We start from the raw sequence: 6,489 nt of genomic DNA, 5'->3' as shown, positions 1-6,489 counted from the left end.
TTCTAGTTGTGGAGTTTCCAGTTGTGGAGTTTCAGGTTGTGGAGTTTCTAGTTGCAGAGTCTCTAGTTGTGGAGTTTCAAGTTGTGGAGTTTCTAGTTGCCGAGTTTCCAGTTGTGGAGTATCTACTAGTGGAGTTTCCAGTTGTGGAGTTTCTAGTTGTGGAGTTTCTAGTTGCGGAATCCCTAGTTGTGGAGTTTCTAGTTGCGGAGTCTCAAGCTGCGGAGTTTCAAGTTGTGGAGTTTCTAGTTGTGGAGTCTCAAGTTGTGGAGTTTCAAGTTGTGGAGTTTCAAGTTGTGGAGTCTCTAGTTGTGGAGTTTCTAGTTGAAGAGTATCTAGTTGTGGAGTTTCCAGTTGTGGAGTTTCGAGTTGTGGAGTCTCTGGTTGTGAAGTTTTTAGTTGTGGAGTTTCTAGTTGTGGAGTTTCCAGTTGTGAAGTATCTAGTTGTGGAGTTTCCAGTTGTGGAGTATCTAGTTGTGGAGTTTTAAGTGGTGAAGTTTCTAGTTGCGGAGTTTCTAGTTGCGGAGTTTTTAATAGCGGAGTTTCTAGTTGTGAAGTTTCAAGTTGCGGAGTCTCAAGTTGTGGAGTTTCCAGTTGTGGAGTTTTTAGTTGTGGAGTTTCTAGTTGTTGAGTTTCTAGTTGTGAAGTCTCTAGTTTTGCAGTTACTAGTTGTGGAGTTTCTAGATATGGAATTTCTAGTTGCCGAGTCTGTATTTGTGGAGTTTGTAGTTGTGGAGTTTCTAGTTGTGGAGTTTCTAGTTGTGGAGTCTCTAGTTGCGGAGTTTCTAGTTGCGGAGTTTCTAGTTGTGGAGTTTCTGGTTGTGGAGTTTCTAGTTGAGGAGTTTCAAGTTGTAGAGTTTCTAGTTGTGGAGTCTCAACTTGTGGACTTTAAACTTGTGGAGTTTCTAGTTGTGGAGTTTCTCGTTTTGGAGTTTCTAGTTGTGGAGTTTCTAGTTGTAGAGTCTCCTGTTGCGGAGTTTCTAGTTGCGGAGTTTCTAGTTGGGGAGTTTTCAGTTGTGGAGTTTCTAGTTGTGGAGTCTCAAGTTGTGAAGTTTACACTTGTGGAGTTTCAAGTTGGGGAGTCTATAGTTGTGGAGTTTCTAGTTGTATATTTTCTAGTTGTGGATTATCTAGTTGTGGATTTTCCAGTTGTGGAGTTTATAGTTGTTGAGTTGCGCAGTCTCTAGTTGTTGAGTTTCTAGTTGCAGAGTCTCTAGTTGTGGAGTTTCAAGTTGTGGAGTCTCTAGATGTGGAGTTTCTAGTTGTCGAGTTTCCAGTTGTGGAGTATCTAGTAGTGGAGTTTCGAGTTGTGGAGTTTCTAGTTGTGGAGTTTCTAGTTGTGGAGTCACTAGTCGTAGAGTTTCTAGTTGCCGAGCTTCCAGTTGTGGAGTATCTTGTAGTGGAGTTTCCAGTTGTGGAGTTTCTAGCTGTGGAGTTTCTAGTGGCGGAGTCCATAGTTGTGGAATTTCCAGTTGCGGAGTCTCAAGCTGCGGAGTTTCAAGTTGCACAGTTTCTAGTTGTGGAGTCTCAAGTTGTGGAGCTTAAAGTTGTGGAGTTTCAAGTTGTGGAGTCTCTAGTTGTGGAGTTTCTAGTTGCAGAGTATCTAGTTGTGGAGTTTCCAGTTGTGGAGTTTCTAGTTGTGGAGTTGCGGAGTTTCTGGTTGTGCAGTTTCTAGTCGTGGAGTTTCTAGTTGTGGAGTTTCGAGTTGTGGAGTCTCTAGTTGTGGAGTTTCTAGTTGTGGAGTTTCCAGTTGTGGAGTATCTAGTTGTTGAGTTTCCCGTTGTGAAGTATCTAGTTGTGGAGTTTCCAGTTGTGGAGTATCTAGTTGTGGAGTTTTAAGTTGTGGAGTTTTTAGTTGCGGAGTTTCTAGTTGCGGAGTTTTTAATAGCGGAGTTTCTAGTTGTGAATTTTCAAGTTGCGGAGTCTCAAGTTGTGGAGTTTCCAGTTGTGGAGTTTTTAGTTGTGGAGTTTCTAGTTGTTGAGTTTCTAGTTGTGAAGTCTCTAGTTTTGCAGTTTCTAGTTGTGGAGTTTCTAGATATGGAATTTCTAGTTGCCGAGTCTGTTTTAATAGAGTTTGAAGTTGTGGAGTTTCTAGTTGTGGGGTTTCTAGTTGTGGAGTCTCTAGTTGTGGAGTTTCTAGTTGTGGAGTTTCTAGTTGTGGAGTTCCGAGTTGTGGAGTCTCTAGTTGTGGAGTTTCTAGTTGCCGAGTTTTCAGTTGTGGAGTATCTAGTAGTGGAGTTTCCAGTTGTGGAGTCCCTGGTTGTGGAGTTTCTAGTTGCGGATTTTCCAGTTGTGGAAATTCTAATTGTTGAGTTGCAGAGTCTCTAGTTGTTGAGTTTCTAGTTGCAGAGTCTCTAGTTGTGGAGTTTCAAGTTGTGGAGTCTCTAGATGTGGAGTTTCTAGATGTCGAGTTTCCAGTTGTGGAGTATCTAGTAGTGGAGTTTCGAGTTGTGAAGTTTCTAGCTGCGGAGTTTCTAGTTGCGGAGTCTCTGGTTGTGGAGTTTCTAGTTGCGGAATCTCTAGTTGTGGAGTTTCTAGTTGTGGAGTTTCTAGTTGTGGAGTTTCTAGTTGCGGAGTTTCTAGTTGTGGAGTTTCTAGTTGTGGAGTCTCTAGTTGCAGAGTTTCTAGTTGTGGAGTTTCTAGTTGTGGAGTTTCAAGTTGTGGAGTCTCTAGTTGTGGAGTTTCTAGTTGCGGAGTATCTAGTTGTGGAGTTTCCAGTTGTGGAGTTTCTAGTTGTGGAGTTTCTAGTTGTGGAGTTCCGAGTTGTGGAGTCTCTTGTTGTGGAGTTTCTAGTTGTGGAGTTTCCAGTTGTGGAGTATCTAGTTGTGGAGTTTCCATTTGTGAAGTATCTAGTTGTGGAGTTTCCAGTTGTGGAGTATCTAGTTGTGGAGTTTCAAGTTGTGGAGTTTCTAGTTGCGGAGTTTCTAGTTGCGGAGTTTTTAATAGCGGAGTTTATTGTTATGGAGTTTCAAGTTGCGAAGTCTCAAGTTGTGGAGTTTCCAGTTGTGGAGTTTTTAGTTGTGGAGTTTCTAGTTGTTGAGTTTCTAGTTGTGAAGTCTAGTTTTACAGTTTCTCGTTGTGGAGTTTCTAGATATGAAATTTCTAGTTGCCAAGTCTCTATTTGTGGAGTTTCTAGTTGCGGAGTTTCTAGTTGTGGAGTTCCTGGTTGTGGAGCTTCTAGTTGTGGAGTTTCAAGTTGTGGAGTTTCTAGTTGTGGAGTCTCTAGTTGCGGAGTTTCTAGTTGTGAAGTTTCTAGTTGTGGAGTTTCTAGTTTTGAAGTTTCTAGTTGTGGAGTTTCTAGTGTTAGAGTCTCCTGTTGCGGAGTTTCTAGTTGCGGAGTTTCTAGTTGGGGAGTTTCCAGTTGTGGAGTTTCTAGTTGTGGAGTTTCTACTTGTGGTGTCTCAAGTTGTGGAGTTTAAACTTGTGGAGTTTCAAGTTGTGGAGTCTATAGTTGTGGAGTTTCTAGTTGTGGAGTTTCTAGTTGTGGAGTTCCGAGTTGTGGAGTCTCTAGTTGTGGAGTTTCTAGTTGCCGAGTTTTCAGTTGTGGAGTATCTAGTAGTGGAGTTTCCAGTTGTGGAGTCCCTAGTTGTGGAGTTTCTAGTTGCGGATTTTCCAGTTGTGGAAATTCTAATTGTTGAGTTGCAGAGTCTCTAGTTGTTGAGTTTCTAGTTGCAGAGTCTCTAGTTGTGGAGTTTCAAGTTGTGGAGTCTCTAGATGTGGAGTTTCTAGTTGTCGAGTTTCCAGTTGTGGAGTATCTAGTAGTGGAGTTTCGAGTTGTGAAGTTTCTAGCTGCAGAGTTTCTAGTTGCCAAGTCTCTATTTGTGGAGTTTCTAGTTGCGGAGTTTCTAGTTGTGGAGTTCCTGGTTGTGGAGTTTCTAGTTGTGGAGTTTCAAGTTGTGGAGTTTCTAGTTGTGGAGTCTCTAGTTGCGGAGTTTCTAGTTGTGGAGTTTCTAGTTGTGGAGTTTCTCGTTTTGGAGTTTCTAGTTGTGGAGTTTCAAGTTGTAGAGTCTCCTGTTGCGGAGTTTCTAGTTGCGGAGTTTCTAGTTGGGGAGTTTTCAGTTGTGGAGTTTCTAGTTGTGGAGTCTCAAGTTGTGAAGTTTACACTTGTGGAGTTTCAAGTTGGGGAGTCTATAGTTGTGGAGTTTCTAGTTGTATATTTTCTAGTTGTGGAGTATCTAGTTGTGGATTTTCCAGTTGTGGAGTTTATAGTTGTTGAGTTGCGCAGTCTCTAGTTGTTGAGTTTCTAGTTGCAGAGTCTCTAGTTGTGGAGTTTCAAGTTGTGGAGTCTCTAGATGTGGAGTTTCTAGTTGTCGAGTTTCCAGTTGTGGAGTATCTAGTAGTGGAGTTTCGAGTTGTGGAGTTTCTAGTTGTGGAGTTTCAAGTTGTGGAGCCACTAGTCGTAGAGTTTCTAGTTGCCGAGTTTCCAGTTGTGGAGTATCTTGTAGTGGAGTTTCCAGTTGTGGAGTTTCTAGCTGTGGAGTTTCTAGTGGCGGAGTCCATAGTTGTGGAATTTCCAGTTGCGGAGTCTCAAGCTGCGGAGTTTCAAGTTGCGCAGTTTCTAGTTGTGGAGTCTCAAGTTGTGGAGCTTAAAGTTGTGGAGTTTCAAGTTGTGGAGTCTCTAGTTGTGGAGTTTCTAGTTGCAGAGTATCTAGTTGTGGAGTTTCCAGTTGTGGAGTTTCTAGTTGTGGAGTTGCGGAGTTTCTGGTTGTGCAGTTTCTAGTCGTGGAGTTTCTAGTTGTGGAGTTTCGAGTTGTGGAGTCTCTAGTTGTGGAGTTTCTAGTTGTGGAGTTTCCAGTTGTGGAGTATCTAGTTGTTGAGTTTCCCGTTGTGAAGTATCTAGTTGTGGAGTTTCCAGTTGTGGAGTATCTAGTTGTGGAGTTTTAAGTTATGGAGTTTTTAGTTGCGGAGTTTCTAGTTGCGGAGTTTTTAATAGCGGAGTTTCTAGTTGTGAATTTTCAAGTTGCGGAGTCTCAAGTTGTGGAGTTTCCAGTTGTGGAGTTTTTAGTTGTGGAGTTTCTAGTTGTTGAGTTTCTAGTTGTGAAGTCTCTAGTTTTGCAGTTTCTAGTTGTGGAGTTTCTAGATATGGAATTTCTAGTTGCCGAGTCTGTTTTAATAGAGTTTGAAGTTGTGGAGTTTCTAGTTGTGGGGTTTCTAGTTGTGGAGTCTCTAGTTGCGGAGTTTCTAGTTGCGGAGTTTCTAGTTGTGGAGTTTCTGGTTGTGGAGTTTCTATTTGAGGAGTTTCAAGTTGTGAAGTTTCTAGTTGTGGAGTCTCTAGTTGCGGAGTTTCTAGTTGTGAAGTTTCTAGTTGTGGAGTTTCTAGTTTTCGAGTTTCTAGTTGTGGAGTTTCTAGTTGTAGAGTCTCCTGTTGCGGAGTTTCTAGTTGCGGAGTTTCTAGTTGGGGAGTTTCCAGTTGTGGAGTTTCTAGTTGTGGAGTTTCTACTTGTGGAGTCTCAAGTTGTGGAGTTTAAACTTGTGGAGTTTCAAGTTGTGGAGTCTATAGTTGTGGAGTTTCTAGTTGTAGATTTTCTAGTTGTGGAGTATCTAGTTGTGGATTTTCCAGTTGTGGAGTTTCTAGTTGTTCAGTTGTGGAGTACCTAGTTGTTGAGTTTCTAGTTGCAGAGTCTCTAGTTGTGGAGTTTCAAATTGTGGAGTCTCTAGATGTGGAGTTTCTAGTTGTCGAGTTTCCAGTTGTGGAGTATCTAGTAGTGGAGTTTCGAGTTGTGGAGTTTCTAGTTGTGGAGTTTCTAGTTGTGGAGTCCCTAGTTGCGGAGTTTCTAGTTGCGAAGTTTCAAGTTGTGGAGTTTCAAGTTGCGGAGTCTCAAGCTGTGGAGTTTCTAGTTGTGGAGTTTCCAGTTGTGGAGTTTCAGGTTGTGGAGTTTCTAGTTGCAGAGTCTCTAGTTGTGGAGTTTCAAGTTGTGGAGTTTCTAGTTGCCGAGTTTCCAGTTGTGGAGTATCTACTAGTGGAGTTTCCAGTTGTGGAGTTTCTAGTTGTGGAGTTTCTAGTTGCGGAATCCCTAGTTGTGGAGTTTCTAGTTGCGGAGTCTCAAGCTGCGGAGTTTCAAGTTGTGGAGTTTCTAGTTGTGGAGTCTCAAGTTGTGGAGTTTCAAGTTGTGGAGTTTCAAGTTGTGGAGTCTCTAGTTGTGGAGTTTCTAGTTGAAGAGTATCTAGTTGTGGAGTTTCCAGTTGTGGAGTTTCGAGTTGTGGAGTCTCTGGTTGTGAAGTTTTTAGTTGTGGAGTTTCTAGTTGTGGAGTTTCCAGTTGTGAAGTATCTAGTTGTGGAGTTTCCAGTTGTGGAGTATCTAGTTGTGGAGTTTTAAGTGGTGAAGTTTCTAGTTGCGGAGTTTCTAGTTGCGGAGTTTTTAATAGCGGAGTTTCTAGTTGTGAAGTTTCAAGTTGCGGAGTCTCAAGTTGTGGAGTTTCCAGTTGTGGAGTTTTTAGTTGTGGAGTTTCTAGTTGTTGAGTTTCTAGTTGTGAAGTCTCTAGTTTTGCAGT

The sequence above is a fragment of the Rhipicephalus microplus genome, unplaced genomic scaffold (assembly GCF_043290135.1).
Source record: "Rhipicephalus microplus isolate Deutch F79 unplaced genomic scaffold, USDA_Rmic scaffold_81, whole genome shotgun sequence".
NCBI classification, from domain to species: domain Eukaryota; kingdom Metazoa; phylum Arthropoda; class Arachnida; order Ixodida; family Ixodidae; genus Rhipicephalus; species Rhipicephalus microplus.
The sequence above is the reverse complement of the archived record's forward strand: the minus strand, read 5'-3'. Positions refer to the sequence as shown.